Source organism: Tachypleus tridentatus, chromosome 8, assembly GCF_004210375.1.
Source record: "Tachypleus tridentatus isolate NWPU-2018 chromosome 8, ASM421037v1, whole genome shotgun sequence".
NCBI classification, from domain to species: Eukaryota; Metazoa; Arthropoda; class Merostomata; order Xiphosura; family Limulidae; genus Tachypleus; species Tachypleus tridentatus.
In genome coordinates this window covers 112,848,379-112,874,413 of record NC_134832.1, presented here as the reverse complement: position 1 = coordinate 112,874,413, position 26,035 = coordinate 112,848,379, and the positions used below count along the sequence as shown (strand labels likewise).

Genomic DNA, 26,035 nt, shown 5'->3' with positions numbered 1-26,035 from the left:
AGGAAGAGTTAACAGCTACTTTTTGTATACGGTTTCACATGCTACATTTCAATTGATATGAAAGGCGAATAGGAATAAAGCTATTCCAACTGAGTGTAGAGATGTTTTAAAAGCAATAGAAGTTAACATTTATTTCTCACGTAAAAATTCATTGTATCATTCAATAATTTCATACTTTTACTTGAAGGTGTGAAAAGTTACACATTTTTTCAGTTTATTCTACTGAATTAAAGAAGAAGGCTCAACTTTCTCAAGTTCACAGTTTGTGAAGTTCTAATCCATTCATACCTCAGTGTGTCAGAAGTAAGCTTTCTCTATTACACTGTTAAAAAAGCTTTCTCTATTACACTGTTAAAACCCAGGGCTAGATTTCCCGCGGAGTACAGAGGGACAAATATCCTGTTTTTTAGATTTACAGAAAATTCAAAACCAACAACTGAAAGTGGAGATACATTAGTTTGTGGAAAGTAGTTCTTATTGTTTTAGATATTCAACAGATTAATACTCCATTTTAAAGATGAGGTGCATTAAATTTTGTTTTATTTGCAAGTAGAGTGGAGATTCAATTTAAATCGACTTAATCAAAGTGTGTGTATATATATTATATTAAACATTATACAAATTATACTTGTCCCTAAAGACTGTGCAAACTGCAAAGTTAAACATCCTTAATATAATATAACTTTAGTATTTGATGACTGACTGACACACACAAGTCAGATTACAAATCAAGTTCCTTAACCACCTGAATATATCGTGCATTAACGTTAGTGAAAACAACAGTTTTGTCCCTTAAATATCAAAGACATTAATTTCTTGTTTATTCCTCGTGCAAAGGAGTTATATACTTCAAAACACTTTGTAGGACTTTTTGAATCTGAAAGGTTGATCTCTGTATGTTTTCATTAAAATTTGGAGAGGCGGCGGATATGAAGAGATTTCCAAAATGGGTGTAGAGAGATAGTTCACCTATGACCGCCAGAGGGGTAACTAAAACAATTGTGTTAGACAAAAGAATCTGCTCCTCAAACAATATATTCTTTATAGAGTATTATTCTTATCAACTCAAAATTGTTTTGCAGAACAGCCTTTTCAAATAAAATTGTGCCATCTCTGTAAACAGGAAGTATGAAATAAGATCTCTTAACTTACCGCTGAATCATTAATGACTCATAATTATTCACCGTGGACAAAGATAACGAAACCTTAAAAACATTTTTTCTTTTCCTATAAGTTTTGTCGTTTGTGAATGTTTCAGTATTAAACGTCTTGCTTATAATTACAACAGAGATATATAACAATGACCAAACAAAATATTAAATGTTTTTATTGACATTTTCGGTAAAGATAATCAGCTTACACCTTAAAAGACGTATTTAATATAAGTAAAAGAATAAAAGAAGTAAATCAGATGTTTCCAGCTCTCACAGGTTAAAGAGAAGATCCTGAAAAATAAAATATTAATATATATTGAATATACAAGTTTTATACAAGAAAAAGTGAATCGTGTGATAATCTTTTGGATTTAGTTATTTTTTGGCAAACTGTAATTTTCATAATCTACTTCTAGTTGTACAGAAGTATTTCTGCTGATTTACAACGCTTCCGAGTTTTAGTACCTTAGGTAGGCATATCGCAGAGAAAATCCATTTTCCATCTTTGTATTTAAAAGTCAATTAAATCTATTATAAACTTAACAATCTATTCAAACCTTATCGTGCTATATCGGTTTATTATTGTTGTTTGGATTGATGCAATACCACATTGAGCTATTTCCAGTGACCAAAGCGATGAATCTATCCCCGGATCGTAGAGTTGTGAGTCCATAAACTTAACACTATCCTACTAGTGGGTATATGTTTGTTATTATAGAAAGTAATTTCAACTAATTTTTCCAACACCCCATAACCTTCGTCGTATCATTCTGTATCACAATGTCAGGTTTGGTGTTGATTCATCAAGAAATTTTAATAAATAGACATTCACAAACATTAACGTTTATTTATATATATAAATACTATTTCCAGTTTCAAACGTTTTAATCCCATAAACGTTGTGAGTTTGAGAAAATAATATAAAATACACGAGTTCAACAGCAGAAAATAATACCAAAATATGTTACTTAGAACAAATCAATCGCGAGAAGCAAAGGAAGAAAGTAATGTACTGCCAGTAAGAACCAAAAGCTATTTTTATGTCTGTGTGTTAATGATATTACGTATTATCATTGACCCCAGACGAATCTCCGAATTATTATGTTACATATTACGATTGACTTCAAACTGAGTTAATTTCTAATTTAAATTTAGGAGGCGATTAAATGTCGATATGTATTACATTTATGATATTTGCCAACAATATTGATACACAGAATTCTCTTTTTTTAATATATAAACAACAATAAAATTTGTAATAACAGTTATTTTAAATAATGATTGTAACAGATTCAGTGTTATAAATTTATATTAATATCTACATTTGTTTCTCTTTGATGCGAGTGACGTATATTGTTGGACATTTATTGCAGAAGCCCGCCTGTTATCAAAATTTACACATGATTCTCGAGAGCAAGAATTAATAATATATGCTTCTAAGTGGCGTGAAGCCAGCTAAGAAAAGAAAGCGCTGGCTTAAGAGAGGTGTAACAATATCAATTCAGGATTACTTTGCTCGTCGTGTATTTGGTTCGTCGCTAAAATATTCAGTATTAGACCTATAGTATATAGATCAATATTGGTAATAACTAAATAAACTTCTAAATTCAAATTTTCGGTTATAGGAAATCGTAATACGTAACGAACGTAACAAAATAAATCGGATATTCGTCCGAGATAAATAATAATAATACGAAACTTGATTTATATAGTTCTATTCTTCACAGGTCTCACACGTCACTTACAAGATAATTTTTCAGGAATGAAAGAACAGAACCTAATGCCCTCTTATTAATATTTGAAGTTAATTTTATTATGTTAAATGGTTAATTATGTTCAACATCTGCAAACACTTCTAATCAAGTATCTCTAAATACCAGATTAATAAATTCTAACTACAGTTAGAACTTCCCAGGTTTATAATATACTAATATTACCAAACCAACAGAATAAAATGTAAACTGCCTGTTGGCGCATCGATTTATCAAAGTTAAGACGAGGTTTTCGAAAGCTCAGTTGGCTCAACAAGTGCTCTCGTGCTTTTGTAAATCATATATTGTTGATTCTTACACTTAAGATTCTTCTACAAATTTAGAAAACAGGCGAGAATTTTGCAATACACATTTGACAATATGTCAGATAGATGCATTTCGAAATATATATTTAAGCAAAACAATTACAGATATCAAAATAAATACATTATCGTAAATCCGTTACAATGAGTAAAAGTAATAAACAACACGATTATATTTACGCTGGTATGAGTTAGTTTGTGATAGGAACAACCAAAACATAAAAATGTTGGCAACCATAATAAGGAAACTGAACATATTCGTAACACTAGTTTATCAAATAACTGATGATATACTTACCATTGCATAAAGACGTCAGTTACTCATTTAAATCAAATTCTCGTGGTTTTTCTCCCTCTTTGAATTCCACTTTTTTCTCTGTTACATAAAAAGGTATGAAAGTGATTAAGGTATGCGTATGATTAGTAAAGTAACATTTTTTCTGGAACTGAGAGATGCAGCATTTCAGTATCGGAAAAGTTTGGAGTAGCTGCTAAGACATTAATCTAATACAAACATTGTTTTCGAATGAGAATACTTTTACTGGCAGACGATATTACAACACTTTTTTATATGCAAAAACGGCTCGTTTGGTTTGAGAAAATATTTTATATCAAAACATGTTTAGAAGACCCAGCCAGGAGACTTGTGATATTTTCTACAGAGAAGAAAAACAAGGAAACAACCAAAAACAACCAACAGAAAGAAGACAACTTAGATAAATTTATTGACATCCTACAGCCAAACTTCCCAGGTAAAATTACAAATTTATATTTTCCAGAAACACCTAAAAACAACATCTTAAACGATTTTTCAAAGAATTTTCTCACAAAACCATCAACATAATTTCACAAAACAGAAAACTAATAAAACAACCTTACAAAAAGAGACATTAAATCCATTAAAAACCTAAAACAAGACAAAAACATAAAAATTCTAAAAGCAGATAAAGGTAACGCTATAGTCATAATGAACACCAATGAATACATCCAAAAAATGAATAATATCCTATCAGACACGAACAAATTTAAACCAATACACACAAATCCAACAAAGACACACGATACGCAACTGAACAAATTACTACTACAAATGAAAAAAGCCAACACAATTTCACAAACACTTTATTCCTACCTACGTAAAACCGACTCACGCACACCGCAAATATACGGCATCCTCAAACCTCATAAACCAGATTGTCCATTACGACCAATAATGTCCACATATGAATCGTTTAATTACAATCTTGGTAAATACATAGCATGGGCATTCTCCAAATATGTAACATCAGCCAGCTCATTCATCAAAGACTCTTTTAATTTCAAGTCTAATCTAAATCAACTTAATCATAAAGCCTTAATGGCCAGTTTCGATGTTATATCCCTCTTTACAGAAGTTCCAACCACTGAAGCCTACAAGATAGCCTTAGAACTCTATATCCGAGACCCTAACCCAACTATTGAAATTCCCAGTAACCAGTTAGCAACCCTAATAGAATTCACCACGATAAAGACAAACTTCATGTTCAACAACCAAAACTATATACAAACAAATGGCCTAAGCATGGGCAACCCAGTATCACCAGTTCTAGCCAATATTTTTATGACATAAGTTGAAACACAAGCAATTAACACAGCATTACATCCACCACTATACTGGTACAGATATGTAGATGACACGGTTGGGAGATTCAAATCTACAGAACACATACTTAATTTTTTCAATCACGTTAACTCTATACATCCAACATTAACTTCACATGTGAAAAGGAAGAAAGAAATCAAATATCATTTCTTAACATCAAAATTACAAGAACCCACACACAATTCAAAACAGAAATCCACCGAAAAATCACCCATACTGGACTATACATTCCTTGGGACTCAGCACATCAAACAAAACAAAAACTCAACATACTAAGAAACCAAATAAACACAGCCATAAAACTATGCTCACCAGATAAAATTAACGATGAATTAGACAAAATAAAACAATACTTCATCAACATCAATAAGTTTCCTCCACAAACCGTAGAAAACATTATACGCACACATCTAGACAGAAAGCAAAATCAACCAACTAAAGTAAATATATCTCACGAATCAAAAAATCACGAAACCATATACTGCTGTATACCATATATTCCTGACATCAGCAAACAAATAACCAACATTTGGCAAAAATTAGTAAGAAAATATGACATTCCAGTTAATACCAAATTTATTCAAAAACCAGGCACAAAACTGAAGTCTATACTATGTAAAAACTATACTGACAAACACCACACCAACATTATTTATAAAATACAATGTGATAACTGCCACGACTTCTATATTGGAGAAACAAGTAGAAAAATGGAAACCAGATTCAAAGAACATAAAAAAGTCACCTTCACACGTTTTCGAACACTGCAAGTCAAATAAACACAACATAACCATAGAAAACACTCAAATTCTAAATAAAGAAACAAACATAAACAAACGCAAAATTAAAGAAGCCTTACTTATACAACAACTTAAACCCAAAATAAACCAATATAAAGGAACGCCTTTATTCCTATATTAGTATAATAAAATAAATAAAATTATATATTCAAACATCTAATACCGCCCTCTATATTCCGACACTCAGTTACCCCACCCCTTTCAAACATGTGGTCAGCTTTCGGTCAGTTACCTCTTTCTTTGTGAACCTGACGATGACCAAAGAAGGTCCAAACGTTGTTAGCTCTTCTATATAAAATATTTTCTCAACCCAAACGAGCCGTTTTTGCATATAAATTTCTCAACAAGTGGGTTTCTCGACATCACTGATATTACAACACTAGATTACGTTTTTCGATGCCCGTTGTAGGCAGAGAAAATAAAGTCCATTGTGTTGCTTTGTGTTTAACGTGAAACAAAATCAAAATTGTTACTTTAGTACCTAAGATACTTTAATTACATTGCACACAACAAATTTCTGCTCATTGTACTGGTTATGCATTGTTTCCAGCTAATATATAATTAGCTCTCTTTACCTGAGATCTGAGTGAAGAGAAATAGTAAATATACGTTACTATATTCTCTTTTTGTATCTTTGGTACAACCTAACTGCTCGTTTTAAGAGTTTTCGTTCCTTTAAACATTCAGTACTTTTGAAAAGTGTGCATATGTGTCAACTGAATAAGCAATAATACATAAAATATTGTTTTGAGGGAAAAAATATATTAATAGATAGATCTAACCTGTTTACATGATAATATTACCTTTAGGTTTATCTTTAAATTCGTATGGAACCACACCATGGCAAATCCGTGTACATAAGTATGTGCAAATACCATGTCTGCAGTAAAGGAGTACACAGTGGTACCTGCAATGACCTTCAGTCTCAATTACAACTCCACATATCAAAAGGCATAAAAGAAAGATCGTTGACTTGTTCATGATAATTATCTAAAAAACACAATAAATTTCGTATTTTGAATCATGCCATACTGGTACGCATAAAACTAAACAGAATTAAAATTAGTAAACTGATATCAAGAGAACATATAGCCACAAGAATTTAAGAGAGAAAAGGATCAGATAAAATATATTTTCTTCGTTAATGGGGTTGTTCCATCATAACAAATGGTTACATACATTTTTATGCAAGATTTTAAAGATTATCACAAAGCTCATTATTCTTAACATGTTAAATATCAATGTGTCATTAGAAAATTTCGAACATTATTATTAAAGCTTTCTTTTCAGGTTTATTGATATCCTATTATATATATATACATATTATTAGATGTCCTAGTAGAACGTGCCAGATATTTTTCTAATTTAGTCCATCTTATCAACGTTCGATACCTATAACACGTAAGTTTCATCCGAATGTATCAAAAGTGTATAGTTTTGGCACTATCTTGTTACCTAACGTGAATGTGGTTTATACCCGTTAATGCGAAGTTTTAAACATTTTACTTCATTGCGAATTTCACATTGTTAGTATTGTACATATATTTTTTTTATAATAATGAGAACAATTTCTCAAAAAGCAAGCAACCGAAGAGTAGTTGAATAATAACAAAATGTTACTTACTTTCTTGTACGAAGTGAAAATCAAGGTGCGCACCAGAGTCTGATCGAAGGCTATGAAATTATTATCTTATATATATATATACACTAAGTGATGACGTGACTTTTTATTCAACAAAATAACAGTGATTTCTATTGCCTTGCGTAATACTTGGAACTATTAAGTAGCAAGACTGATTCTCATATCCAGTTAAACAAGTTATTTTGTTTCATGAATCACAATACAAACGTGTGCCAACTTAATGAGTAAACACTACTAACACCTAAAGAAAATATTATTACTTCCATAAATAGTTCTTTATTCTCAACTGTGTATTGTTTGAACAATTTTCCAAATATTACTTAAATGATCCCGCTATAAAACATATTATTTAAACTTTCAGCTTTTACGTTTAAAATCAAATTATCTACAAATTATTATAACATAACAATATTGAGAGACGACAAATTAATTATGAAAAATGTTGATGCATCAACATTATCAAGTGCTTTTGCAACATTAAGCACTTCAATCATATCCCCTCTAGCTCTTTTTTTAAAAAAAGAAAGTTTAGAGATCTTTATCTCTCATAATATGACAAACCCTCCATCCTAAGTACCATTTTAGTAACCCTCCTCTGAACTCTTCAATGTCTTTCCTAAGGTAAGGAGCCCAAGACTGAACTGAATTCTCCAAACATGACCTAATTAATGACGTGTTCAGATAAATTATAACCTCTTTAGAGGTGTAATCAATACTTCTATAGATGCAACCCAAAATCCTCTTTGCCCTAAAATTACTAACAGCATACTGCTTGGATGGTTTAAGAAATATATGAACCATTATATCAAGATATTTTTCCTTCTTGACAGTGTTAAGGTTATTTCCATCGAAATTATAATTCAAATCATGATAACCCATATGCATTATCTTGCATTTATCAAAATTAAAACCCATATGCCATTTGTTTGCCGAACTCAGCAGCGTTTTCTTCACAGTCAGCACCACTCAAAACATTGATATCATCAGCAAAGTTAAGAAAATTATTGACTGTTCCTTCATCTCCGTCATTAATATAAATCAAAAGAGTAATGCTTCTAAGACTAAGTCATGAGGTACACCATTTGGATCTTTAACCCAGTTCGACTTCACCCCATTTATAATAATCCTCTACTATCTTTCATCTAGTCACTCGTATATTAAATCAGTTAATGCATCTCCCACACTTAGAGATAAGATTCGTTGCAAGCCATTTCATATTGCTCTGTGTCAAACGCTTTCTGAAAATCCAGATACGCCGAACCTAAGTATTTTATTTCTCATCTGGATTATGATCACGAACGGAAAGCTATTAAAACAATGAATGAAATGAAATTACTTACACATGTTTGTAAGTTCTTATGATTGAATTTGTCATTTACGATTAATCTGCGTGAGAATTCGCGTGAGCATATGTAATAATTGTTATTTAAAGTATTTCGAAGTTTCTAAATAAGATTCTATTTGACCCCTTACCCTCTTGAACGTTTTACACTTTTTATAATTCCTTTCTCTCGAAATGATACAGAAATCACATACATACATACATACTACTAATGTATTAGACTTCGTTAGGGTTATGTATTTTTATCACATTACAAACTGGTTCATGAAGGATGACCAAGTGTTTTTTCAATAACAAACATATGTTATCATACTATTTAATGAATAGTTCGTGAAAGTTTAGATTGGAAAAACACGTTTTTGCACATTTTACTCAACAAGTCTTGCTACTTTTCATTACGTAACATCGATACAAAGAAGCGGTGGTTGTTTGCTGGGATTTCCCTATTTCATCATTCACAGAGAACTTTTACATTATACTAAAACTGTAATCGATCCTAAAACAGATACACACACATGGGAACAGTGGGAGCGATATTCCACGTAAAGTATGTTAGACTACTAATAAAGTCATATGTGGATAATAAGTTTTGGATAATAAGATGATAACGTCAGCTTCCCTCAGTATCTTCACTAAGAGCTTTTCTTAGAAACACGATAAGAGCTTTTCGTGTAGATTCACCGTAAATACGTGGGAATAAATTACACTATAACACTAACAGCTGATCGGCAATTGTGTAGCGGATGGTGTGTTGTTACATACATCAGTGATTGTAAGTGTGTGTGTGAGTGAATACAATTGCCAATTAATTAACCGTGTTACCTAATTAACAAAGAAAGGCTGAACTTAGGCACAAATGGCTACTATAATGACAAGTTAATTAATGTAAATCAGTAATGGTTTGAAAACAATTTTGAATTTTGTGGCAACATAATTTTTTTTTAGAAAAAGTAATCTTTCAAAACCAAAAGTGCACACTTACCATCTATATCTTCAATGTAGAAAGCAAAGTCCGTACTCTGTCCGAAATTTGTCATAATTCTCCATTTATTTTTGATTGTTATGTTTTTTATCACTCTAACATGTTTGAAGTTTTCTTCTGTCTTTGATTCCTTCAGTTCATTCTCTATCAAACAGTTAATTAATGTGTGATAAACAGCAAGCAAAAAATAAGAGAGCTTTTTATTAGATCTTTCGAATCTATTAAATGATAGCTATGTGTAAGTGAGTGAACAAATTAAAAAATAAACGGAAAGCCCAAATTACCCTAATATCTGATCTCAAAAAAATATTACTTTTATCATATATCCTCAAATCATTCGGAAATTATTAATTTGATGTTTTTAAGATAATGAAAAAGAAATGAGATAGTTATCACTGTGTAATACAAAATTTTAAAATCTGTAATAAAATACAATGTTGGCAAATGTATCCATATGATCAAAAGAAATTACTAACAAAAGGTAAAACTTTTACAACAAAAAATTTAAAATCAATATTTAAAAGAAGCAAGAGGGATTTTGTAATAACCGCGAGATTTGAGATTATTTTAGTCAGAATTTGAGTAAGTTAATTTCTAAGCTCTTGACCGTGATCAAATAAATTAATAGAAAGTGCTTGACTTCCTGCAAACAAAACTGTAAATAGATCTGAAATTGATCAAGAGATGAGGAAACTATGAGCTAAAAGTTTGTTATTGAAAAAGACAACAACACAGAGACGTTTTATGTGTTGCTATGCTGCGGGTTAGAAATATCACTTTCCAACATATTTTTGATACCAAGATGTAGTTTATCTTGCTATTAACTTATATTAGCTAACGTGAGTATCAACGAGAAAATAAACTTTTCAGGAGATGTTTATACAAAATTTTAAAACTGTTTAGTGACCTATACTCTTAAGTCGGACGGCAGTGATAATTCACCTCTTGTTACTATCACATTTCTGGCAAAATACGAAAGTACAAAGCTACGCAAAGGAATGTTAATATTCTGTCCACTACAGGTATCGAATCACGGATTCTAGATTCGTAAGTACGCAAATATATCACTGTTCCATAGAAGCATAAGAAATAAAAATGTATTTTGTAAGTTTAACGGATAACGTCTTTGGAAACTAAGAATTAGTTCAGGGCTGTAGCACTAATATTTCTAGTAACATTTGTTGGCTTGTCCAGAATCTACTGTGTTAGTTCTATGAAAAATCCTCAGGGTATTTCACAACAACTAGTCAACTAGAAATGGAACACGTTAGTAATTGTACTCTTCACCTTGACCTGACTGAATAAAACAAGGAGACTGAGAAACTGGTTTTCAAATTTCAGGACATCTATGACGAAAACCTATTGGACAAGGAAGAGCATTTTACATTTCGGAATAGCAACTGATTGTTAAAATAAAAATAACTGAAAATGAAAAGTTTTATAATAATCACTAGGAAATGTGTGAAATTTAACAGGATGATAACACTTTTCTCTGTTTTTTATATCTAACACATTGTTCAGCCTAAATATTCTATATATTATACATATATATGTTAGTATGAATAGATTGTTCTATTTATTGTATATGACGAAGTTGTTGTGTTTCACTTAAAACGATATAAAACTTCTTACAAAATATTCAGCTTAAAAAAAACTAAATTAAATAATCATCATTTTATGATTAAGTGCTTCTAACTCTGAAAAGCATGTTAGATACTCGAATAAGGAAGGATAGAAATAGTCCTTTATTTCACCAAATTTCACGGAAACTAATGACACCTTCACCTACAATTTGAAAGTGTTTAACACTCCTCAGTGAACATTTCAAACACTAAATCGTAACTAAGACCTTTAATTTGCCTATAATATACATACATATATTATACAACATGAATGTTCAAGATATGTTATGGGACATTTCTAAATTGTCACACATTGTGTTTTGTTAAAGAATGATGATTTTAGTTTAAGGTAAGGTTTAAACATCGAGGTCGTCATGAAATAAATAGATCATATAGATTTTAACGTAACATAAAACAAACTACCTGAGTTCTCAGTTATTCAGAAAAACATATTCATTCGCTTTGTTTATATGTAAAGTGATGATACAAGTGAGGTGAACATTCACCAGGGAAATACATGAACTAAAAAATATTATGTTGTGCGTATTTGTAAATCAACATTTCCTAAAAGAAATGTAAAATTCTGCTGAGAAATCACTATATTGTTAGGTGTTAATCAGTAGACCGATTGGAATCTATCTTTTTATCATTTTCGTTGTGTCAATGATCCAATAACAGTTTTACAATTGGAAGAAAAGGCTTTATTATTTGAACATATATTCACGTCTCTTTTCTTTATCAGTTGGTGTGAATAAAACGGTAATTTCACTTTTACTTTACATACAGCACAATCAGTGTTGAAACCTTTAAACATGTTGGAAAAAAAATCCCGATGTAACATCAACAAAGGAAATGTTGAAACATCTTGAGTCGCATTGAATATAAATATTTCTTGCCAATAAATGTTGTTAGAAAATCATAAACTCTTTGAAAAATAAGTGAATTTATCTCTATTAGTTCTGGTATTTGGTATTTTAAAGCAGCAGAAAACTTTACGTGTCGCACTGTCTAAACAGTTAAGTTAAAGACATCGAAACTTCAAACATACTCATTTACAATCAAAATCTGTCGACTATATGAAGATCAAACCTTCAGTAATACCTCTGCTTATGAGACTATTCCTATTTGAATAGCTGTATTAAATGATATTGCTATAACACCCATACAGCTGAAAGTGTAAAACGTGTTTAGCGATATTCCGCTGATCGAATTTTGGATCTTCGGACCACAATCAGGCACAATAACCACTAGGCACGCCAGAGTCGATAATTAGTAATCAACACTTTAATAAAAATGTAAGCAAGCAGTTTTTACACTACTTTTCTATACATAAAAACATTTTGAAAATAGATTAACCGTATTTAACGCTAATAATAATAATACAAATTGAAACCAATCAAATCCATTAACTTACGAATTACGTTATTGAACTATCCAACACATAGCATAATAGCTGGTAATGTTAACATAAGAGTGTGTGTGTGTGTGTGTGTAGTTGTAGCAAAGCCACATTGAGCTATCTCCTGCGTCCACCGAATGGAATCGAACCCCTGAGTTTAGCGTTGTAAATCCGTAAACTCACTGCTCTATCAGTAGGGAATAATTTTATATCATAAGGTTATTTGTATTGATTGTGATGTATATGGTTCATGATTATTGATGTTGTATAATTTTTTGATAATGTATTATATTTGATATTTTGTTCACAATGTATATGTATATATAATATCTGAGGTGTGACCGAATGACTATTGTATATTTATTTTAATATCGACATTTATGAAAGTTAAATTTATTTTGAAAAATGTATGTTATTTGTACTGTTGAAAGTATATAGCAAAATTCCCGCCTAGTAACTAGTCACTGTAACCAACGCGAGGCGCCAGAAAACAGTATCTACTGTTGGTTTGCTACAGTTGGTATACTATAAACCTCGAAATCTATAACTCTGAATAACGCTCATTAATCGGGAACATAATATTGCTGGTTAGGAACGTTTATAAATTTCGAACATTATAAACCATTTAACTTCAGCAGATTATTATCGGACGTTAGTATTTTTACAAAAACGTAATGTAAATTCAGCAGTGTAAAACTTTCGTGTGATCAGTGAAGAGCTAGCTTGCTCCTCTTAAGTGAGTTGTACCTGTATCAACTCAGAATTAATTCAATCATCGTGAATCCTCGATAAGCTATCCAAAATTAAAATTATTTGTACGATGTATGTATGTAAAATACTAGTACTTGCCAGCTGAATTTTCTAGAACCTCTCTTTAAAGTTTAAAAAGCGCAACACATGGAGAGACATTTTAGTGTCGTTGGTTTGCTATAGTCAGCGTACTATAAATCTTGGAAACTACAACCGTGATAAACTCTTATTAAATGCAAAACTACGGGTATTTGAGTAGGAATGTGTATAAATTTGAAACATTACGCGCTGTTTATCTTCGGAAGTTAGTATTTCTACAAGAACATCAGGTACTGTCATGGGGAAAAACGTGTATTCTGAGTGAAGCAACCAGCTACTTAGCCATCAAAAGAAGTGTACCTGTGTATTAACATAGAAGTAATTCTCTCCCCATGATCCAATAATGAAAGATTCATTTCCAGATTGGATATGAGACTCAATATTTGTTGTATGTTGGTAAATCTTTTGTAAATAAATCATTATTTGTAATAAGTGTTATTATAAACTATATTATTGTTTGTATATTAAAATATATTTCTTTTAATAAAGAAAACTGTCGATCGACCTAGTCGGCAAATATCATAAATTTAACAGATATCGACATTCAATTAACTTCCAAATTCAAATTTCGAAATAGAGTATGTACTTTTGTGTTCACGTGCAAAGACTAATAAGTGCATATAAAGCAAACACTACAACTGATGAAATTTAACACATTTACCCCGATCTCCAGTTTTAAGTATGGAAACAATGTGGTTTCAGATAATTTTGGTACGTGAAGTACGAGGGTTAACATCAAGTAAGATAAATATCTCACTGAAAATTTCATTCAAAGATAAGAAATTTGATTATTCTAGATATTATTTGTATTTGTTTGAGTTTAGGATAAATAATATCAATACCGAAATTTGATGCTTAGTTAACTGTACCAGCTACTAAAGACTGTATCCAATAGTTTGTTTAAACGTTTTGAACACACGTTTCCTTTTATAATGTTATAGAATTTAAAGACCATGCTCATTCAAGGATAAAGAATAAAATTATTCAAGATATTATTTAGATTTGTATCTCAAAATGGCTGATATGTGTATTAACATTTTTATTGATAGGCAGTGAATAACGATTTGACCTTCCACAGAGAGTTTACAACTGACCGTTGCCGGACACGTATCTTAGTGGCGACAGTATAAAAGGGTAGGTGAATGTAAAGGGCGTTGCAGTTAGAAGTTGGGTTATTAACTGGTATGTGAAAGTGTTCCTTTATATTGGTTTTAGTTGCTGTATAAACAGAGCTTCTTTGATTTTGCGTTTGTTTATATTTGTTTCTCTACTTAATATCTGGGTGTTTTCTATGGTTATATTGTGCTTATTTGATTTTTAGTATTCAGGAACGTGTAAAAGTGTTTGTTTTTTGTTCTTTGAATCTAGTTTCCATTTTTCTGATTATTTCTCCAGTGTAGAAGTCGTGACAGTTGTTGCATTGTATTTTATAAATTATGTTGGTGTTGTGTTTGTCAGTGTAGTTTCTACATAATATGGACTTTAGTTTTGGACCTGGATTTCTGTTTTGAATTGTGTATCAGTTATAGTCACGATATGCTATTTGGCTAGTTTTTTTTTTCTGTTCACAGGTGAATTTAACGTTGGGGTGTATCGAGTTAACGTGATTGAAAAAACTAAGTGTGTGTTCTGTAAATGCGAATCCTGCAATTGTATCATCAACATATGTGTACCAGTGTAGTAGTGAGTGTACGGCTGAATTGATCGCTTGAGATTGAATATCTGTCATAAAAATATTGGCTAGAACTGGTGACACGGGATTCCCCATACTTAGGCCATTTGTTTGGAAGTGGTTTTGGTTATTGAACATAAAGTTAGTTTAAGTGGTAGTGAATTCTATAAGGGTTACTAATTGGTTACTGGGGATGTGTATCAATGCGTTGGGGTCTTGGATATAAAGTTCTAAAGCTATCTTGTAAGCTTCAGTTGTTAAGACTTCTGTGAAGAGGGAAATTACATTAAAACTGGCCATTAAGGCTTTATGATTTAGTTGATTAAGAATATATTTAAAGTTAAAAGAATCATTGGAAAAGGAGCCGGCTGATGTTAGATATTTAGAAAATACTCACGCTATATATTTACCATGGTCGTAGTTAAATGATTCATAGGTCGACATTATGGGTCATAGTGTACAATCGGGATTGTGGTGTTTAGGGGTGCCGTATAGTTGTGGTGGTCGATCTTTCGTAGGTGATAATAAAGGTTTTCTGAATTGTGTCCTTTTTTGTCATTTTCAGTAAAAGTTTGTTTAATTGTGGGTTTCTCGTCATCAAGAATTATATAGTTTTGTTAGCAGACAGGATAAATAATATCAATACTGAAATCTGATGCTTAGTTATCTATCGAAGTTACTAAAGATTGTATCCAATTATCTATTAGGAACGTTTCGGACACATGTTTCGTTTTATAATGTTATGGAATCCAGAGATTGAGCTCTATTTGTTTGTTTGTTTGTTTTTTGAATTTCGCACTAAGCTATTCGAGAACTATCTGTGCTAGCCGACTCTAATTTAGTAATGTAATACTAGAGGGAAGGCAGCTAGTCATCACCACCCACCGCCACCTTTTGGGCTACTCTTTTACCAACGAATAGTGGGATTGACCGTCACATTATAACGCCCCCACGGCTGAAAGGGCGAGCATGTTTGGCGCGACGGGGATGCAAACCTGCGACCCTCAGATTACGAGTCGCACGCCTTAACACGCTTGACCATGCTGGGCCCCAGCTCTTTTGGAAACTCAAACTCAAAACTAAAGTATAGGGATTTTATTTTTTATCATTTGATAAGTATAATGAATGTTTAATGCTCTTGAGTTGTTTCAGTACAATGAAAACCGTAAACTGGTTGATCTAAATCCAGTTTGTTAATTAGTTGTTAACGAATTAAAAAATAACAATAGAAAGTATGCTCAGATTGAATTGTTGTGAGTAGCGAATTAGGGCGTTCGATTCGCAATCTTAGTATCCCGTCTCACTAAAACATGTTCGCCCGTACAGCCTTCCAATTTGACTGCTCATTAGTAAAACAGTAGCCTTAGGGTTGGCGGTGAGTAGTGATGATTAGTTACATTTCCCTCTTATCCTTCAGTGCTAAATTCGGGATGGCTAGCATGTAGCTTTGCACAAAAAATAAATAAAAAACTTTTACATATATAATATCCCCCGGTAGTACAATGCTAAAATCAGGGGTTGGATTCCTCTCGGTGGAATCTTCAGATAGGCCGATGTGGCTTTGCGAAATGAAAACACACACAAATATATACTACTAATGTATTTGACTTATTTGTTTACTTGGAGTTAATCACAAAGCTACACAATGGGCTATCTGTTCTCTGCTCACCACGGATTTCGAAACCCGGTTTCTACCAGTGTTAGTCCGCAGACGTATCGCTGTGCCACTGTGGGGCGTATTAGATTTGATTAATCATATGCATATATATATATATATATATATCACTTTGCAGTTTCATGAACGTGACCAAATGATGTTTATTTAATACCAAACATAAATTATTATACTATGCTAAGAGCAGTTCTTGAAAGTTTAGAATGCAAACAACTTTTTGCATATTTTATTCAACAAGTTCTGCTACTTTTTACATAACATAAGTACTAAGAAGGGTTGCGTGTTTGCTGGATTTTCCCCATTTCATTTACTGTAAGTAATTGTTAAGGGACAAACCTGTTGTTAACTCCTATGATGTTTGCTTTTTTAAAATATTTACTCTGCTTTGTTTTAACTTTATCGTTTCTCTGATAATCTATATTTGTTTGGAGAAGTTCTACATTATATCAAAACGATAACTAACCCTAAAAGAGACACACACACATAGGGAAAAAGTGGGAGTGATCGTCCACGTAAAGTATGTTGGATTACTAATAAAATCATATTTGGATAATAAGTTGTGCGAAAAATACGCCGAAAGGTTCTTTAATCTACGTACACTAACCTCAGCTTCCCTCACTCTCTTCACTTAAAAGTTATTTTTCGTTATACGATAAGAGCTGGCCGTTTACAATTACCATCAGAACCCGGGTATAAGGTGCACTATAATTTTTGGACTCGAAATGCCCGTGTTTAGCGCGTAGAGCAATACTAACAGATATTTGGTACTTGTGTAGCGAATGGTGTATTGTTGTACTGATCTGTCACGTGTTACTTAATGAACAAACGAATGCTGAATTTCAGACCACTTATAATTTCTATATAATAGTTTTTAAATAATGTGTTATATATATAAACAACATAGAACGATTGAAAATTGCTGTAAATGTATTATACTATAGTATAGTATTAACGCAGAAAATTCCCAAAAATAGAAAGAAAAATTCACTAAAATATATTTTTATTAATCATTGTAAGAAATACCAGCATTTTAACAATCATTTCTAACGGATGACAAAATGAATTTGTTACACATAAATGACTAGATATGACGATGGATGGAACATAAATAGCAGGTGTTGAGACTTTTGTTTACAACTTTGTTTTGGTACTATTTGTTTCGTTCCGATTATCCGAAAGCGAGAAACAATGATTACGAAATTATATAAGATATGTTGATGCCGTTTTCTGACTGAAAATTTCATCACACATACACTGTAACAATACCATTCCCTCGCATATTGTGCATTTCACATTTGAACCGAAAAAGTTTTGGAAAAAAGTACACATTATGTATATGCGGGTATTTATGATACTTGTAAAAACGATGAACGTGCTTGATTTACTTATTCATTCATTCACATATTTTGTCTTCTGTTTTTGTAAGAAAATCAGTTATATCTGATCATGTTTCAAATTCTTACATCCATCAAAATAACCGATTCTAATATTCATCTTATTTTAAAAGCACAAAGATTTCAGTGTGACGTAATTAAATCTGAAATGAGTATTGCTTGAAAGGTAGGTATGACTTACTAACAGAACAAACCTACGGATGGGAGGTAAAACCAAATTTCTTATTGCGCAGAATAAAAGTACTTCTTTATATGCATAATAATTTAACATATTCCAAATAGTTAAAGGTCTTATATAGATAACCATTTGCAAACTAACTTAACTTAATTAACGATCTAAATATTTAAAATCGCACCAACATTTGAAAATATTTTTATTATACTCAGCCTGACATGAGACTTCATATGTTCCAACTAATTTTTAAATATTTATTATTTGTGATACTTTGGTTTACATAAAGTGTGATCAAGAATTAATATTTTTTTTCTGAAAACTGTCTTTTAAATCCAAGCAGGAGTTTCATTCATTTCATTAAGCTTGAAAGTGTAAGATATATTCAGCTAGACGTTGTAAACGCCAATAGTAGGTTGTATAAATATATTTGTTTCTGTTTGATAAATATTTTGTTTACAAATTAAACTGTTTGTTTGTTTTAATTACCTCACAATCATTCGGTATAAGTATGTTTATGTTCTTGTATTAAGTATCCTATGCTATTGGTAAGAATGCGTTTTAATTGGTACTATGATATACGTCTGGTAAGAAACTTAGCACCCAAAATATGTTCAAACAATATTCAAAATGTAAACAAACTTATAATGATTGTAAGTACGTAAAGTTGATGTTTTAATATTACACGTGAATCTCTTAAGATAGGAAATCTGGATTATGAGAGAAATTATAATACGAAAGAAGGACATCGAAGAAAAATGCTAACATTTATAAGGGTTTCAGTAATTGTTAATATCCTGTTTAGAGATAGCCCAATGAAGGTAGAATTACTTATTCTAAAGCAAGTGGGAAACCCCTGTATACAAACAACTCTACCCAGTATTGATGTTATGTACCGAAAAGTAGTAGAACATGTTTAGTAAAATATTAAAGTGCGTTGCTTGCATTCAGTGCTTCCAGGAACTATACATAACTTAGAATAAAAGCATATTTTTGTTGTTAGATAAAAATATCATTGTGTATTCGAATGTTATAACAAAAACGCAGATATGTCTAGATGATATATTGTCATGAGACAGATTCAAGAAGACAAAGATTTACGTAGGTAATATAAAGAAATACTTTTTAAGAAGACGGGTTTTCCCCAGTAATACTTACCATACCTTTTTCTTCTAAATATTTTCACATAAACATAATAATAATAATAATAATAATAATAATAATAATAAATTTATTAAGCAATAAATTAGACACAAAAAATCAAATATCAATATAAAACCATCAACAAAGAGTTAACTCGTCCTGTGATGGTTAAACACATAATAATGTAAAATTAAAACTTACAAAATCAATATAAAGTTCCCAGAATATTATCATCAGTATTTAAGATCCATTGTTTTAAGTATTTCTTTTGATTAACACGATTAATAGAAGATCTTATACTATAAGGAATAAAATTATGAATACGAGGTGCCAAATAAAGATATTGATGAAGTGTAACTGTTTTACGTGGTGTGGGTACATTAATTGGAAAAAAAGATTGAAGTCGTGTAAAATATGAAGTGACTTTAAAAGGCTTATTAAAAGAAACATGCAATGTAGATAAAGCTAAAAAATATAAATAAAGTTTATCATATGAAAGAGGGGAGTTAAATTTACTGAAATTGGTATCAAGCCTATGAGTAAAAATAAGAGAGAAAACACTTTTGCAACTTGTGAATAGGAATTAAAAAAGTCTTATATGTGCCACCCCAAATTGAAATACAATATTGTAAGAAAGATTGAAAGAGAGCATAATATACACTTAACAAAATATGATAAGGAGCACAATGACTAAGTTCAAAAATTAGCATAGAACTATATTTTAATTTATTAACTAAAGAATTAATATGAAATTGCCAATTTAATTTTCGATCTAAAATAATTCCTAAATATTTAACAGAGGAAACTTGAGTCAATTTGGGACACTTACAATTAGGGTAAGTATAACAATCACTAGAATGATAAAAAATAGAAGGAAAAGCTGGAATGACACCATAAAGGTTAAACTGAAGAAGAAAAGATTTAGATATATTTAAGGATAAGTCATTACAGAAAAGCCAATTTTAATTTTATTAAGATCACTAGAAATAATGGCTTCATTAATTAGATTTGGCTTACTATAAACAACAGCAATATCATCGGCATAGGCTTGGATATCTCCAAAAAACTGTTGGTAAAGAATATCATTTATATAAATGAGAAATAATAAAGGGCCCAGAACAGAACCTTGTGGTACTCCAACATTAATTGTAAGCCAATCACTATAATTATTATGGATACAAACTGATTGCTTTCTATTGTGAAAGTAAGAAAAAAAACCAATCAAAAACAATGCCTCTAAAACCATGATAAGATAATTTATTTAACAATATTTTATGATTAACAGAATCAAAAGCTTTGGCTAAGTCAAGAAAAACAGCAATTGGATGAAGATCAGAATCCAAAGCTTCTGTAATACTTCCCACAAGTTTAGCAACAGCAACCTCCGTTCCAAGCCCAGGCCGAAAGCCAAATTGAGAAGGAGACAAAACTGAATGTCTATCAAGAAATGATAAAATTCTAATCTTCATAGATTTTTTCAAATAGTTTAGAGAAATGTATTAATAAGGAAATAGGTCTATAATTCGTAAAATCAGAAATATTACCAGATTTATAAATAGGAATGACCAATGATAACTTTAAAGCATTAGGAAACTTCCTTGAGTAAAAGATAAATTAATTAAAAAGTCAAAATTGGTGCAAAAGATTAGCATTAGCTTTCAAAATCTTAACCGAAACACCATCTACACCATTAGAAGCTGAATTTGATAAGGAGAAAATATTATTCATAGTTTCAGATACAGTAACAGGATATAGGTAACAAGAAGAAGAAGGAGCAGGAGGCATGCCCTGAGAACAAAATTTAGGATTGGAGCAAGTAGATTTAGCAACATTAACAAAAAAAATAATTCAAATCAGATAAATCAGTAGTACCAAAATTACAAAATTTCTTTTTTTTTTTTTAACATCAATAATAGAGTTAACAATATTCCAATTCTGTTTAATAGTTTTAGCATTCTTAAACAGGTTATGATAATAAGTACATTTAGTCTTACGGGTCAAGCTAACAACATAATTCCTTAAATACTTAAATCTAATCTTTAGATAAATATCATCAGGAAATTGATGTACTTTCTTTTTTAACTTATCTCTTTAATCATTAACAAAACCAATTCACTGGTAATCCATGGCTTAATTTTTTCTAAACTTTCGTGACACAGAAACAGTAGTAGTACAACTTTGAATACAATCAGTTAACACTTCAGCAAAATTATCATAAGCAACATTAACATCAGAACAATTCATAACACAGGACCAATCTGAAAAATTCAAACAAGAACTCAATTCATTAAACTTAATCTTTTGAACATTTGAGACATGTTCTAGATCCGATAAAATGTCTATACATAAAACAATTGGAAAATGATCGGTCAAAAAACTCTCAACAATATAAGAATAACAATTTTAATAGTATTTCCACTAATTAAAAATGATCAATACAAGAATTAGTAACATTGGTTATCCGTGTAGGAGAAGAAATAATAATACGAAGATTGTTCTCAGACAAAAACTTAAAATATGCATTTTATAACAAACATCATCAAATGCCAAAACATCTATATTAAAATCACCAACAAGTATATTAATATCATATTTGTATAAATTCAATTCTAATGAAAGCTCATCAATAAATTTCAATACAGGCAATCTAGGAGATCGATAAACAACAAAGAGATTAAATTTCTTATTTTGAATCATACAAAATAAAATTAAAGCATCAGACTTAATGTACTGCACTTCTTTTATCATAGTCAGTATCTCAAATTTAACAAAACTGCCACCCACTAGCCTTATTTAGACCAGAAGATGAAGAATAAAAGGAGTAACCTGGAATCGAAAAGGAAACAAATCCATCCTCAACAAACCAAGTTTCAGAAAAAGCTATTATATGAAATTTAACAACGCTTGATTGTAAAAAAACAAGAAATTGGTCAAAATTTGAGTAAGACTTCGAATATTAACATGTATTAAATTTAAATGACCAACAGAAAAACATTTGGTAAATCAGAAAGAGAAGACAAAGTTGGTGTAACACCAACAATATCATCAAAATCATCAGCCATTGCAGTATTTATAAATTATTAAGATCAATCAAGCAACGTAAAACAATGGGCTGAGTAGTTTCTGATTTCCTAATAAGAATATTACCATTCGATACCCAAAGAAATTTATAGCCAAGATCTTTCTGTTTTCGTTTTGCTTGCATGAAAATATCACGATAATATGGGAGAGATGTTCGTTAACATAAACTGATAAGATTCATTACAGACCTTAATATCATTAGTATTAAGAGAGCGAAATTTAGTTTTCTCAAGTTTAAGCAGATCAAATTTAATTTGCTTACGACAAAACTTAACAACAATCTGTCTCGGACTCTTATTTTCAGTTGTTTTCTTTCCTATACGATGAACAGTGTCAATATCTGTAGGAGCACAGTCAACCCCAAAAGTAGTTGTAATCTTCTCAACAACTTCTTGCAAATTCTCATCAGGCTTCTCTGGAATACCTCCAATCAAAACATTATAGTTATAAGAATATTGTTCCGCTTCACACATCTTCCTCCGAAAACTTGCCATCTCCTTCCACAATTCTTCATTTTCATGCTTTAATGTTTTATTTTCCTGTTTACACTCCTTAACTTCAGCTCTCAAAGTTGTGATATCCTCACTCATAGTTTCTACCTTCTCTGAATAATATTGAAAGGAAGTCACTAATTCTTCGACCTTTACTTTAATTAAGAAAGTCATCAAGTCTTGACAAAATTTCAGTAACTTTTGTCTTAAGCCACTTCATATCTGCCTCCCCCATATTTAAATCAAGCTCACTATTCTCAACAAGATTAACTGTCTCCCCCTCTAACGAAATGGACACAGTCCTTCTTAATGGAGTTTCACTATTTAGGCTTAACTTTCTTTTTCTCATACAAAAATCACATTCATAACTTTTCCCAATTTCATTTAAATATTCCAAATCCTGTTCAGTTAAGTTCTTACATCTTAAATGATACCATTTTTGACACTCACCAGAGCAATGAAGGGCTTTATCACCAACTTTAATATAAACTTTACATTGAGCACAAAATCTACGTGGCATACTAGTCAGCCATTTGTAATTACACATATGTGTAATCTTTTATTATGAAACACCACTTTTACTAGATAGGGTCTTATTACCTTCTTATTTGTCAAATTTCTCTGTAAAGCTACTGTTCACATTATCTTTTTACTGTAAGTATAAGTTTTAAGAAGATTAATTCAGTGAAGAGAAAAACCAGTTTTAGGTTTGTTGAAACGTAAACACCAGTAGTTTACGACAATTGACCACAAAAACATAATATTTTTGAGATAATTGAAAATCATTAGCAATGTAAAACATTATATGCTTACCAATAATTAAGAGTATACACGAGATCTATGACCACTGCTTGTATTGTGCAAACCCGTTAACTGTTGTTACAGTATTTGTAAGGAAAGCAAAAAGGGTGTATTTTTCGCTGAACAGAGAGTTATCCCTTGCTTGAGACTAGATGTTAATTTTGTTTTAATGTGAATCCAATTATTTTACCTTAAACTAAATAATAACAGAAACAATAAATAAACGTTATTTAAAAAAAACTGAGTACATAAGAACACGTAAGAAATGTTTCAGAATAATTTTTGTCAACGGTTTAGTCGGATGAAACTATGGTATGTGAATATCATTATAATAATGGGACGACAAATATGAAAACTGAAAGTGACTTGTCGGAGGTAAATTTCTGTAAATCGATACACACACACTTGTATATACTAAAATAAATCGATTTAGTAGTATGCTAAATATAGGTAAAATATTTTTCAAGTTCGTAACAACTGATATACAGACTTGAGGTTTAATAATTCATAACTCTGATCTGTGACATATTAGTTTGTTTAATAATCTTTAAGCGTTATGACTGAGGTATCAAAAAGTTGAGTATTTTAATATTGACTTATACAAGTGAGACGAACGTGAAATATTTATCTACCTTTAGACTTCGGTATTTGGTATACTCAAAAAGACTTAATTACCCTTACACATACACAAACACACACACTATCGTGCCATAAAGAGGAATTACTTTAGAACCTCTGTATCCAGTAAAGAAAAAATTAAACATTTGGATACAAACATTTTTATATCTTTAAGTTCCTAAAATCAAGAGTACGATTAATATAACCTTATGACAGAAGATTTTGAAAATACTCAATGTTTTTAAATATATTTGAAACTAAGTTTCAAATGTGATGTAGAACGTTTTTTAAAACTTCTATTTATTAGCAAATGTACTATAAAGGATCCTCCAGTCTAAATTAGTAGAAGTTTACGAGCATAATCTAACACGTAATGTTAATAAAGTAACCATAACAGCTATAAAACGTTACTTTACAAATTAAGAGATGTTGATAACTGTAACTCTCTGTTTTATTCTCAACAGGTAGGCAATATTAAAATGATTGAAAACTGTGTTAACGGTTAGAAATTATATATTTGATCTTAAATAACTATTGATTAAAACTCGTGAGATAGATATAAATTAAAGAAATAGTGTAAAAGAGGTTTGTATCTTTTTTTGTCAGGGAAAATTCATTTGCTTGAAACCGGATGCTAATTTTGTTTTAATGTGAACTCAACTGATTTTCTACATTGAATCATAACAGAAATCCTAGGTAAAGATTATAAAAAAAGAATTGGTTCCAAGTTGACATTGGTCAAACATTTTATAATATTAAGTATAAACTATTTCAAGTCATTTTCAGTAAATATTTATTAAGTTTTACATTCTTGGACAAAGCTGGGTTCATTTTAACGGTAGCATAAAAACACTAACTGCGTTTTTTCTTTTCTGTTCTCCATATTTTCTATATTTTCTTACTATGCCTACGGTTAGAAAATATATATTTTTATTTCTGGTTTTAATTTAATGCCGTTCGATGCCGGAGTTAAAGTAAAATTACATTATTTTGTGCTATTATTGAGTACAAATACATTAATTGAAACAAGACGGAAAATTATGATTTTTTGCGTTTTATTTCTGAGAATCCAAAAATTACTCACAAATTAATACATGATATGATCGTCTTTATTTTTCCAGAATATCATTAATCCGCTTTGGCATCGAGAACACGAGTTGACTGCAATCTTTAGTAATTTTAGATCGTGGTACCAAACCTCAATTATGGCCTCAATTAGCTTATCTTTCGTAGTACAGTCTTTTCCCGAAGTCTTTCTTTACAAATCGCCAAAATATTTTCAGTAGGATTTAAGTCCGGAGAGTTTTCAGGCCAGTCCAGCATCTATATTCGCGTTTTGTCATAAAATTTTTCACAAGTTTCGATGTGTGGCACTGAGCCAGAACTTGCTGAAAAATGTCAGATCCATTTGGAAATCTCTTTTTAATTTCTGGAACGACTCCTCTGCAAAACTTCAATGTACGGTGATCCTCGCATCATACC

At 30.9% G+C, this 26,035-nt stretch overlaps 1 long non-coding RNA gene across 4 annotated transcripts in view; it reads right to left on the bottom strand.

The window, feature by feature from the left end:
- Positions 1-1,311: 1,311 nt before the first annotated feature.
- LOC143223224 (uncharacterized) overlaps positions 1,312-26,035 on the bottom strand; it is a 334,153-nt gene continuing 309,429 nt past the window's right edge. Inside the window, exons 1-5 of one of the 4 annotated variants that reach the window (XR_013012764.1) lie at positions 23,948-23,962; positions 7,295-9,780; positions 6,474-6,660; positions 3,527-3,604; positions 1,312-1,445 (exon numbers count right to left, since the gene is read on the bottom strand). This is a non-coding gene — a long non-coding RNA (uncharacterized LOC143223224). Of the gene's footprint in view, positions 1,446-3,526; positions 3,605-6,473; positions 6,661-7,294; positions 9,781-10,578; positions 10,594-23,947; positions 23,963-26,035 lie in introns of those variants that run through there. The other 3 variants (XR_013012763.1, XR_013012762.1, XR_013012761.1) reach the window with 3 other exon arrangements.